The sequence below is a fragment of the Ambystoma mexicanum genome, chromosome 11 (assembly GCF_040938575.1).
Source record: "Ambystoma mexicanum isolate Mex_15411 chromosome 11, UKY_AmexF1_1, whole genome shotgun sequence".
Taxonomy (NCBI): domain Eukaryota; kingdom Metazoa; phylum Chordata; class Amphibia; order Caudata; family Ambystomatidae; genus Ambystoma; species Ambystoma mexicanum.
Genome location: NC_090934.1, coordinates 954,777,140 through 954,790,752, shown reverse-complemented (window position 1 = coordinate 954,790,752; position 13,613 = coordinate 954,777,140).

Here is a 13,613-nt window from a genome sequence, read left to right as displayed (position 1 = left end):
ATGATGACTTGCCTTCTGCTGAAGTTCAGCACTGTTGGTCCTTTACATGCAACAGTATTAATCAATGTAAAGTTTGTGCCTCTGATTGGTTTCTTGAGCTCCTTGATGGTCTCCGCCGGCTGTGCAAATCTGGTCTCTGTGCTGTATGTGGCTGCAGCAGGGCTCTTTCTTTCTCCAGGCAGTGCGTGACAATGATCAGTTCTCTGGACTATTTATTTATTTTTTATTTTATTTGCATTTTAAAGCACTCACACTGCCCAGGGGCATCGAGGCACTGTTACAGGAATATGACTTAGTTGCGTATTTATAACGCGCTTAATACCCAGAGGTTTCTAAGCGTGGACCCGGGGATCGAACCTGTGTTGCTTTGTGTCGTTTTGTTTCCAAGGCGACCACGTTGCAGCTGAGCTATCCATGGCTTGTCCATTTGGTTTTCCCTCTCCTTTCGGTGTTAATGACACTTTTCCTGCTTGGCTTTTGCAAACAAGTTCCTGAATGTATCGTCCTGAAGGCATCCCTCGACAGAAGGAGGAAATGCAAGGAGACTGCACATCTCACAAGCTGAATGAGAAGTCTTGCAAAGCATTGTGACACCATTCCCTTGGTCTTTATTTATGTTTAGTTCCCCAGGTGTCAGTGAGTGAAGGGGATTCACTGTCCCTTGTGTCCAGTTCTGTTAGATAAAGCATGGGCCTGCTCTTTATGCAGAAATAACCCCAGAGGCCTGTGCAATGGTGAGGAGGTAGCGACTGAGTAACTGTGGACTCTAATGCACATATCAGAAGCTGTTTGTTTTTTAAACACATCATCATCTTATTATCAGTCAATCTAACGTTTGTAAGAAGTACAATCCTTTCTGTACATGTTTCCCTCTTTATTGGGTGTCTTGTGTAGGGTATATGTTCTCATCTATAGATATCATTCCCTAAACATGTTTCTGTATTTGGGACTGGGCAGGCTCAGGCTGACACCCAGCCCCATCTCAGCTAACCTTCTCCAGAAACAAGAAGCAAAAGAGCCCATATTCCACATTTGAGTGGCTGATGTTGTAGCCATTTTATACTCGCATCCAAGAACTTAAGATGTCTGAATGAGTATGTATGGTTCATGGTTACAAACATTTTAATGTTAGGGTGAGTGTTATGAACCGTGATGTGAAAAATCAAACCATCTGTCTGTTATGTATTTACTGATTCACATATACAACCCTTTTATCGCAGACTTGTTTAGTAAATATAGAGATCTCTGATCATTGTTATATTCCCAAAATGCTCTGGGATTTAATGCAAAGCAGGCATGAACACTCATTGGGACTATATGTCCCCTTTCCTTGTCTCATAGGGGTATTTTGAGAGGGTACAATAGGAGTGTACCAGGCTGGAATGATAACCTTCTGTCAGAAAATAATTCTAGTGTTACTCCTTGCGAAATACAAGTTAGGTGGTTCGAACAGAACGCCTCCAACACGTGGTCAGTGGGACCTCAGACCACGGCAGGCTGATCACACCACAGTGTGCCAGTACGGGCAGTTTGAAACTGCATTCAGGGAAGGCCTTCCCTAAGAGCAGGTGACAGAAGAGCTATTTACAGCTGTGTTTTCAAATTAGATTTATTCTGTAAAGTGCTTCAATTACAATGTAATGAAACCAGCTTCATTTGTTTAGCAACGATTTATTGAAATTAAGGAGGGTTTTGTCACATGACACAGAGTTGAAGTTTGGGAATGACGTGTTGGGCGAATTGTAGTGTTTTGCCCTGGGAACCAAGCTGGCTAGGAACTGCCCTGCGTGTTAGTAATATTATTCTTTGTTCGTATAGGGTTGATGCTCTAGTTACTAGGAATGTTTAACATTGCTCTCCATAGCAATGAACACTGAGAGGGCCATGTTGATTGCATACGTTTCTTTCACGCTTCTCTCCCCCTACGTGTCCTATTATTCTTTTCATTGGTTCTCCTCAGGGCCTGCCTGAGGCAATGGCAGTCAGATTAGGATCTTCTCAGAGAAAGCTCGGGCTGTTCCTCGAGTAATGGTTGTGTGGTATATTGGCACATGTTTGCAACTCAGGGCTAATTAGCCTAGGGCACTAATAAATAAGGATGTGGCACATTCATTAAAATGTATTCCGTTCGATTTTAAGGGGATTTGGGAATTCTAGAATGTGTTTCTTAAACGATAAAGCTATTTATCTTAAATATCATAATTCTTTGTTTTTGTCTTAATTGTGTAAGAAATATTATTTGCGAAAGGTTTGTTAATTACCAACCACAATAAAATACAAAATAAACACGTCATGCACGGGCTGCAGCCATCTATCTATGTGTCGCCTCCAGACAGCACGACAAGTTCCTGTTGAGATACTGAAAAGGGATTGCTTGCTATTCTCCGATCTGTAGGTACCTGCCCTGCTTGATTCCCAGCACATGTAACTTCTCGGCACTCGCCCGTATAGGTATTTTTTTCTTCCCTCAATGTTATCATGACAGTTGGGAGCAAAGACGGGTATGTTCTGAGAGTTCGCATGGCCAGAGAGCACAAAGCAAAGGCAGAACTGGTAGTGGGCATACTGGCATTTGGAATGGCATTGGGTATCGTCACTCAGGGCCCCACTCTTGACACGCATTTCAAAACTGTCCTCCAGCCCCCCCAAATGTATGAGTCTGGCTGCACCCCTGTCTGGAAGACACTTCTTTCCCACACAGCTCATGTCCTGTTGTGACTTGGCTTTGCCGATGACATGCAGGTGACCGGCGCCTCAAACCAGTGTGCGCTGTATTTTGCGTGCTGCATATCGTAATCCGCCCGCAACACACAGCCTAGGAGCCAAAAAGGAGGGAGAAACGGACACGTGCTGCCTTGCCTGCATGACTCGGCCTATGTTTCGCCCCTCTGTAAACAAGTTCTGCTTCCCACCTGACCGACCCACTTTCATTAGTCCACAGTAGCTCGAGCAAAGGGCCGAGCACGCACGTATTTTCTTTGGCCCTTTCTCTCTGTTCCCAGCCAGACGTCTGTTCAGCCTTGGCATCCTCTTGTGTGCTTGCTTACTGCTTTTAAGGAATCTGCTTCCTGCAGGCCCCAATACTCGGAAACGTGTCCTCAAGGGTTGCGCTCTCGCTGTGCGTTTCTTCTGAACGCGTGCCCATTTATTCAAGTATTTATTTTTCTCTTTCAGGTAGCAACTTGAAGATACATTCTGACCACTGACCCGTCCTGGCGGTTTCTGCACACCTTGGGAAAGAAGCAGAAGGTAAGCTTGTGCCATACACACTGCCAGGCATCTGTTCTTACACGGCACGGCGTTGGGCCTAGAGAGGCGCTCTTGGAGGGACGGGGCAGAAAGCTCTGGAGCCTGCTCCACTGAAGAGGACGCCATGTGCTGTCACCCGGGGGTGCTCCTACATCTGAATATTCTAGGCAGGACTGACCACATGCAGGGAGCGAAGATATCCATAATGGTCAACACGCCTCATCTCAGCCACTCTGGTTGTTGCAGATTAGAGGCAGTACTAAACGTGCACGGAAGGATCCTTTTCACATCAAAGAGAGAGGACTTTGGTAGGACAGGATAGGGCATGCTGGGGGCTGTTCGTGGATTGGTACAGTTTGCTTTTGTAATTTTAAAATCTGCAGTACATTTTTGCCCTATGGCTTGATGGGAAATGTAGTCATTTATGGTTTGTCTTGCTCCTCTGGAGTTCCAGCATTATAGGAGAAGCATAGAAAACACCTCGGAGACATTTTTTTTATAGATTCGGGATTTTCCAGCAAAATAGTTCGGAAAAAAATAAATATATATATATATATATATATATATATATATATATATATATATATATATATATATATGTTTTTTTTTTACAGAACCACTGAACTGCAAGAAAAAAGGTAGCATCTAAAAAAGTGATTTCAGATTCATGGGCTAGGCCTAGATTTGCTAGATTGCAAACGTATCTAAACGCGAAACACAGCATGCTGCGTAGGCCAAGTCTGAAATCCCATTCCTGCGGCCAGGTTTGGCACCTGTGGAACACTGTGTGCCTAAGAGAGAGGCCAGCATGTGACGGCCAGGCCAGGCCAGGTCGAACCAGGCCTGTCCTGCTAGTGCGCAGCTCCAGGCAAGACCAAGCACAGTCCACGTGCTAACAAAAAAGCGTCATCAAATTGCTACCAGATGAAGCGAAACACCAAGCAGACAAACAGACGTAAGTTCAGAAAAGACTGAGCCCCGTGTCTGGCTGAACAAACTCCTGAGCACGGCATCTGAACGTAGAAGTTCACGTCTCAAGGATTGCTGTAGCTCTTAATTTCTTATCCAAACGCAAACAGATATTTGGATAACATATTAAATAAGGTGCAAACAATGACTTGTAAACGTCTGCGTAACATGGCTCTGTGGAATACTTCAGTCACCGCAGCAGGCCACATGGAAGCAATACATCCTCAGAACATTAAACAGAGAAAGAAAATGAGAAACATGTTTTAGAGAGGACCATCAAAAGGCAGAAGACGGAGAAAAGCAATTCTTCAGAGAAAAGAGATCTGGTACAGACCCAAGTGTTATGATGTAATCCCCTGGAGAAAGGGACAATATAAAATGCATTAAACTCAATACTTCTTGTGTATATTTTTAGAAACAGGGGGGGGGGCGGGTGGCTGGGGTTTCGGTGGGGGTCAATCTACTTCGCCATTATATACCTTACTCCAATTTACCATAAACCTGTTTGTGGTAAAAAATAAATAACAAACATTTTAAAAATCGACAAAAACGACACATCCGAATTCGGCAAACGTGAGCTAGACGACCCTATTAATAGCCCATGGGGTCTGTCTCTGGAAAGCCAAGGCCGTGGCTTTAGCTCTAACTACATAAGCATGTCCGCCCATTTTGTACGTTTCCAGAAAACTGAAACCATCCATCTCAAATAGAGGCTCAGGAGGCCGGGTGAGCTGGAGAGGCAACATCAGCGGTAATAAACGCAGCATTGGATTTGCAGAACTCTTAGTATTCGCTATCAAGGCCCACCCCACATCCAATAAATGCAAGACCTTGTCTTCTTCAGACTTGGGGGACTGCAAGAAGATTGGTATTTGGTAAGGAAACGTCCTGATTAATGTGAACGAAGAGACTACTTTCGGGAGGTATGGCTGGTGAGTGCATAACACTACCTTGTCCTTATGAAACACTGTCAAAGGTTCACACGCCTAGATTTCTTGGGCTTCACTGATTATCCTAGCAGAAGCTAAGCCTACTAAAAAGACAGTTTTACATGCCACAAGCTTTATATCTGTTGAAGCCATAGGCACAAAGGGCTTATGCGCCAAAGCTGCCAAGGCCACATTAAGAACTCAAGCAGGGGGGCGCTTCATGACTAGGGTAAAGAGCCTATTAAGACCCTCCAAATGCGATTTCACAGTGGCATTAGAAGAAGCATATGAGAAGCAATCTGAATTTCAGTATGTCCTAACAGCGGCCGAGTATGTTCTACTAGTGTGAACTTAAATCCTGCTCTCCACCAAGTAGGCCATAAATGACATGACATCGTTGTGACATGAAAGAGGACTAATGCCTGACTGACAGTCCAGTAGGGGAAGAAGGTCCACTTGCTCTTCCACTGGTTGTGCATGAAGGACTTCCTCACTGCCTGGATAATCTTTAGAGTCGCGAGGGAAAATCCTAGATGTCTGAGAGTCAATATCTCAGAAACCAACCCGCTAAGGTCAGCGACTGAGAGCAAAGATGGAGAACCAACCTGCCCTGCGTATGCCTACAGGCTTCTCAGTGTGCATTACAAATAACAAATAAATAAATAAACTCCTGAGTCAGATGAAAGAGGATCAGCCTCTGCGAAACTAGGCTTCGCAGGTCCAAGAACTATATCTTTGCTGGTCAGAAAGAGGCTATGAGAGCCAACAAGCACCTGCTGGGCGACATGAACTTGGTGAATAGACGAGGAGTGGTAGGAAATGGCTAAAGCAAGCAGTTGCTACTATCAATCTGGATTGAGTCCCTCAACAACCCCTCTCCAAACCCCAACGGTATTCCTGCCACTTGCAGTTTGAAGCAGTCGTAAAGAGGCCCACCAGCTAATGACCCCAGTGAAAGAATATCTCCTGAAACACCTCTGAGTTCAGCTCCCACTCAAGGTTCCTCACATAAAGTCTGCTCAAATGGTCACTTCAGTGCTGAGTTCACACGGGAAGTGAACAGCCCGCAGGAGAATACAGTGCTGAGTGGTCCTCTCAATCAAGTAGTGCCGCCTGGCCAGATCAGCACCAACCAGCCTTGGATAAGAGGAAGATCCTGATTGCATTGAATACCACCTTGCGTTCCAGGTGACCGAGATCCTTCCCAGACCAAAGACGATGGGCAGAGTTTTCTAGCAGCATAAGCTTCCCAGCCTTACAGGGAGGAATCTGTTTTAATTACTATGGAGTAGTGGGGTGCTTTAGAGGAGACCCAACTAGCACGTTTTATGTCTCCAGTCACCACAGTAGATTCTATTGAAGAGTGTTCTGACTTGTATCCTGTCCCGCTGCCCGTCTCCTGGAACCCAGACTCTGCCAACTACGGTTAAAATCTTCTCATTGGTGATGAGCACAAGAACATTCCTGTCACCATGATTCCTAGTAATCCCTGGTACTACCAAGCCCAAGTTATTGATTTGTCCTAAACGTGTCTGACACCTTAGAGGATGTCCTCCACCCTCTTGTGAGTGGGTAACACTTTAGCCTGAACTGTGTTTCACAAGAAACCTATGAATACAACATTTTGTGAAGAAGTTTCCAGCTTTGGGAGTTGCTCGTGAAACTCAACACGTACAGAAAACTAAGAAGAGTGGGAAGGGCATGGCTAACATTCTTCTGTGACTACTTCCACACCACTTATCCAAATAGGGATAAACATGCAGACCTTTGGATCGCAAAGTCCCTGCAATCATGCTCATTCTGTAGCAGAAATCAAACGCTGGACTCTAATCTTGTGTGAGGTTAGTTTGATAAATCATTTATAGCAGCACTGTAATTTGAACACAGATACAGACAGCACATGATTCCCAACCAGTCCCAAAGTTGTCTTCCCCCGCTGCTTGACTAAAAACCTATACAGGTTTCTTAGTAAATTGACTCCAATCCTGTAGAGGGAAGATTGTATGACTTCACTAGCGAGTATTTTACATCTTCTAATTAGTACAATGGACATCTGTTGGGAGATGGTCAGACTTGGACTTTCAAGGTCACTCCTGTCGCTTTAAAAAAATATCAATAGAGATATGCATTCATAATTTGATTAACACTCAGGCTTTATTTGAAACAGTTTTAGTTACTACATAAATACCCTCCTGGCAGAGTAAGCAAGGCTACAAAAATACATACTGATGCTGCAGAAAGCTGTCATGCGAGTAAAGACTGTTTTAGTGTGTCAAGTTTTTTTTCTCCATTCTCACAGCAATCATGGAATCCAAATTGGAGTCTTGCTAAACTACACCGGGCATGTGTGCTAAATAAAAGGCATAGCTCTCTTGCATCAGTATACTTTTCTTATTTCCATTAAGATTCACTGACAATTTACATATTAAATTCTTTAAGCATTAATTTTCATACAACTACATTTTCCCATGACAAATGTTTTCATGAACACAGTGATGCTGAACTGAAACCTAGGGGTAAAACTGTGTACTGTAATTGGTAGACTATCACTGAAAATCTCAGGTATTTGAGCCGCCCTATCCATATACAAACATGCAGATATGTGCCCTTCAGGTCCACAGGTCAGAGCCAGCCCCCAACACAAGGGGATTCTGTAATATGGGCTGGTGAGCACTTTTCTAGGTGAAGAAAAAGATTTAACTAAGAGGCCCATACCTAACCTCATGCCCGTCTGATTTTTCTTGGGGACTGAAAAGGTGTGGGAGTAAAATCCCAAACCTCTCTGCAATGAGGTGACCTACCAAGTCCACACATGTCATCTCTAGTAGCTTTGTCACAATGTGCTGCTGAACTCTTTTGTACGTATCGAGGGGATGAAGGGCAGGTGTCGGAGGGAGATGAGGACCCCTTAAAATACTGCAAGTATCCAGAGGTTGGAGAAATGGTAACACCAAACCTCTACATGCAAGGCTCACTTGCATTCCACTGGTGACTCATGGATCTGAACAACAACATCATTGTTTATTGAGGTTAAAGGCCTAGGATGAAGAGTTGGGGGCATACCTCCTTGAATGCAGGCCTGATCTGTTTGCATCTGTGAGAGCTCAGAGACTTGTCTCACTCTTTGTTCTTGCTAGCCTCTGAAGCCAACACATATTCTGGAGTTTGAGTCAGGTTTACTTTGCTGTGCAAATGGTTTGCTGGCTGGCTTCTTGAGCGTGGCCACCCATTTGGCAGTCGGAGACATAGGGCCTCATTACAAGGTAGTGGTAAGGGATTACCGGCACCGGTAAGGACACCAGTGCCGGTAATCCCTTACCACCCTATTCCGAGGTCCCTTAGCGGGTCCCTTCCTTAACGCCTGGTTTTACCAGGTGTTAAGGACGGGACCCGTTAAGGGACTTCAGAGCTGATAACGGTACCGCAAATTGTGGTACTGTTATTAGCTGCGGCCCCATTCCCATTGAGCCCTATGGGGGCTCGAATGGGCATGGGTAATGGTTCCCGGAATGGGGACCTACTGGGTCCTCCAAGGTTGGAATGACCCGGTAAATCCCTATTTCCGGAACCCGGACCAGGTATGTGGTAAGGGGGTAGTCACCTCCTAATGAGGCCCTAGTCTTTATCTTATTAAGTACTTAGGGCCTCATTACACGGTAGGCGGTAACCATGGCGCTAGTAGCGCCATGGTTGCTGCCCGTATTTTACCGTGTCCGCCTTGGTGGATGGCGGAATTACCGCCCTACTCCAAGGTTGGCGGGGGCGGTAATTCCCCATTCACCAAGGCCCTTCCCCATTCCCATTTTTGCCCCCATAGGGCATAATGGGAATGGGGAAGGCGCCAATTACGGTACCGTAATTAGCTCCAAGGTCCCTTTGCGGCACCCTACTTTAACGGCTGGTAAAACCAGCCGTTAAAGTCGGGTCCCGCAAAGGGAACTCGTAGTAAGGCGGTAAGGGTTTACCGGTGCCCTTACCGGTACCGGTAAACCCCTACCGTGTAATGAGACCCTTAGTCTATAGATGCATGAAAGATGATGGTATTATCCAAGGGAAAATCCAGGATGCTTTCCAAAACATCCATAGTGAACCTAATGGAACACATCCAGGCAAGTCGCCTCACATCTGTCCCAACAATTATTCCTTGCCTGGCGGTGCCTATATGGTGGAGCAATGATTCCAACAAATCTTATGCCACTTATGTAGCCTCTCCCAATCCAGACTTGAATGTGGTCTGTCTGCCCTGAGGGTATCTGTGAAAAAATCTGTAACTTCATGCCAGAGATGTTGATTGGACGCTGCTAGAAGCGCACTCACATTATTTTCCCTCTAATGGAGTGTGGGGTGTAATCAAAGGCCCCAAACCAACCAAACTGAAGGGCCCACTGGGAAAATGACCTGCCAGCCTTCATTAAAAAAACTTCACACTGAAAAGGGGCCTACTAAGGCAGACTGTGGAGGTTCTGCAAGTAACACAAGGAAGTGAAAAAGTGAAAAAAAAGGCCTATCGGTCATTAAAAAATGAAAAACAGCCTTTTCATTCATGGTGGTGGAAGAAAAGCAAAGGCCCCTTTCACATGAAAAGCCAGATTTGCAAATGCTGACACGAAAATGGCTTTACATGTGCGTTTGCAGTTTAAAAGCAAGACATGAGAAAATGTTTCCCTTACTAACATAAAGATGTCAGGGAAAAGACTTAGGGCCTCATCACAAGTTGGGCGGTAGCCCCGGCACTATTACCGCTGGGGCTATTAGCGCTACGCCAAACCCCTGGTGCTATTATCACGGGTTTGGCGGAACGGTTGGTTCCCATTCCCCATTGGGCGCATTCGGGAATTCCTCATCGCGCTATTACCGCAGGCGGATTTCCCGCTGGCGGTAATAGTGCCGAAAATCTGCAAATTTGCCGCGGATTTGCCCCCAATTCAGGGCTGGGGGCAAACCCGCCAAGCCCATGATCTGGTGGACCCTTAAATGCGGCGGTAATAGTGCTACCACCGCATTTAAGGGTTACCGCCAGACTCGTGATGAGGCCCTTAGGTTGTGTTAAACAAGATGCAATGTATATTATGCTTCACCTGCAAAATACTGTCAACAAATGAAAAGAAAACATTTGTTTCCATGGGTGATATGAAGATCTCATTTAGGTCTGAGGCAGACCCTTTTGGCTTGTAGTTGGGCAGAATTTGCAAATGGCTTCCCCCACTGCAAGCCTGATTTGTGCATTCCAACTATTAAAAACTGCAGTAAAATGTGGCCTACCTGAAGGGTGTTGAAAACCAAGTTTCCCTAGGCCTGCTGTCTTTGAAGGCAGTTCTGTGCAGGCCAAATGACCTAGCCACTGCGTGACTAGAATGTGGGAGGAACCTCTGTGTTGCCAAAGGCTTCCAAGTAGTTATGACCGGCAGCCACCAACTTCAAACAACAAAGAGGCTAATAAAAACACAGTCGAGGAAGATTTGGTCACATGCTGGTCAGGCATGGCAAAGGGCCTGGAGAAAGGGAAGCTCATATGTGCACATATGAAGATTCCCCTTTTGTTTAAATGGACTATAACGTATGCTTTTTTCTCAGCAACCATAAGTCGTACTGCCTAATTATTTAGATACTCTCCAGGTGATTTTGTTGAAATAAAATTCATCCACATGGGAATTGTAATGACCAGCTAAAAGGTGTTCCTGGCTGCTCTGACCATGTTATGAATTTGAGAGTTGGCGAACTTGTGGAGGGTAAAATTAGGAATGTGGGGAGTAAATTGTATGTTCCTAACGATTATGCTTTTTTTAAAAATGGCAGTAAATTGCCAAACACCCATGCAAAATGATGCGGACCAAGCTGTTTTTTTATTTAATTTCCCATTATTAGCTGAATCGGAAAATATATTCATTATGCCAGTTACTAGTAAATCACAAAGTTTTGCCAAATAACAATTTTTTGCCAAAACGTTGACATGGAAACAAAAGGGGATTTCAAATGGTCGTTGACAAATTGTCGGTCCTGGAATCCTAAACCAATCCTTAGAGAGAGGCTGGATTTGGGAAGAGAGAGAAGGGTAGCTGTACAATCCTGGTTGCAAGAACTTTTGTAGGGCACTGCCCAATAATGAAATCTCGATGGTGTCATCACTGGTATATAAAGTGGATGCACTATGAGAAAGAGAGCTGCTAAAAATTACAATCTGACAGCTGCAAGGAAACCCTAGAGGAGATTGCTAAGATTGTTTCTGGGTGGAGCTGTCTATTGCTGGGGTAGCCTAAAAAGCTGACTGGGTCCTATGGTGAAGTGCTGGGGACCATCCTTGAGAGTGGAGTGACCAGACCCCTGTCCTCCAAGAGGGTCCTGAAATGCAGCTAGCTTTCCTGAGCTTTAAACCAAGGCATTCAATGTGAGTAGAATTGAGCCAATTGAGACCAAATGTGAGGGAGTCTGCTTTCCTTAAATCCTTTCCCTTTATAGTCGGCAAGGGGCGTGGGGGAGGGCTGTGTGGATCCTTGACCTATTTAATTAAAAATATTAATTTAATTAACTCCCCTTTGGCAGAACACCACAGGGTGATTTTTGCTAAAATTCAGAATTAACAAAGCTCATTCCCAGTGTGCGCAAAAATCTATAGACTGTAATGTCATTGGGTAATCCTATTTTTAGGAAGAGGGGTGTCTTTGTCCCAACACTTCCCCAACACCTGCCTTTAAGTGGAGGGAGGGCTTAAATCCAAAATTCATCAATCATCCCAATTTCTTCTGTCCAGCTGTTACGCTCACCTGGCTCCCACAGGGGCGTTGATCGGAACTGGACAGCTGCGGTCTCCACCAACGTGACGCGTAGTGCAGAGATGACAGATTGGACTGGCCCGCCTAATTTCGTCTGCTTGATCCGTAGAAGTATTTTCCTGAAAGTGGAGAAAGGGAATTAGCCACCCGTGGATTTGAGTGATAACACCCCACTGTTCTTCCCACTAATCACCTCCGATATCTCCTTTCATAGTCTCACCTTATGTTTATAAAAGATGAGCTCTCCATCCTGCATGGAATGCAGGGGGCGCATAGATAACCAGTTACTTCACTGGTCCGAAGGAGTTGGGAGAGTTCCAGACTAATATTGACTCTGAGGTCCCTGGCGAGGAACCGTAAGTATATAGTTCGTAAGAGTTCAAAAATGTCTGATATTCACTCTTGTCCGATTCCTTTTATCTTGCAGCTTGACCCAAGAGAAGATTGCCTCGTGGCAGCTGGTAGCGTTCAAGTATGAGTCTGTATTACCCAACACTGTCCGGTAAATGATACCTGTGTTTAATCTGTTGCTTTCCCTCCTTTTCCAGGTGCGGCGTGAGAAATTATGACGTCTTGATGAATAAGGCCTCAGGCGGTAAAATCAGGTAAGGCTATGGTGGTAAACAGATTGGCCCTCATTAGGACCCTGGCGGTAAGGGGTTTGCGCCAGCGTTAGCTGCGCCGACCCCTTACCGCCAACTACGAGTTCCCATAGCGCCATGGTCATTTTTCCGCCCGCTTTTTGCGGGCGTAAAAATCCATGGCGCTATGGGACCTTGGTGTTAATTACGCCACCGTAATTTACGGTGGCGTAATTAACTCCTTCCCCACTCCCATTGAGCCCTATGGGGCCGAAATGGGAATGGGGAAGGGTAAATGGGTCAATGGGGACTTACCGCCCCGCCGACCTCGGAATGGGGCGGTAAGTCCGCCATCCGCCATGGCGTAAAGGGACTTTGCGCCATGGCGGAAAAGTCCGCCGACGGCGGAAAAAATCCGCCAGGGTCCTAATGAGGGCCATTGTCTTTGTTTATTCTCTCGGCTCACCTTGCTGTTCTTTTGTTCCCCTTAGATGCCGGAGTTCGGCGAAGATGAGATGGAGACTGCGCCAGACCGTGGAGATGAAAAATGCCTCCGGCAGTAAAATCAGGTAAGTCTATGATGGTAACAGAGATTGCCTTTGTTTATTCTCTCGGCTCACCTTGCTGTTCTTTTGTCCCCTTTAGGTGCCATAGTTCAGCGAAGATGTGATGGAGACTGCGGCGGATCGTGGAGGTGCTGCGAAGGTTGGTGAGAATAGCGCGGCGCTCCAGCGGGCGATGCGAGGCGTATAGAATTAACATCTCTTTCCTTGTTTGAAGGCGCGATGGATCCGGAATCAGGTGAGAAATAGAAGTAATGTTCTTGTTCTAATCTTTCCTCCTTCTTTCTAGGAGCTCCATACTTGAGGCGGGCGTGGCAGAAGGCTGGAGGCTGACTTGCAGGCACGGTGAGCGTTACGCTGCTGGATGCAGAATAACGCGAAGCGTGTGCTGCTCTTCGGGCGTGGTTTAAATAGCCTTCAAAGTAGTCCCAGGTAAGAAGTTCCCCCAAGACCACACCCGAGTAAGAAAATAGTCCCTGAAGTAAAGTAGTTCCCTTCAGGCTTCACGTTGGCTTGGATTCTTAGCAGCATGGTCTGCATGAGGTAAGTGTA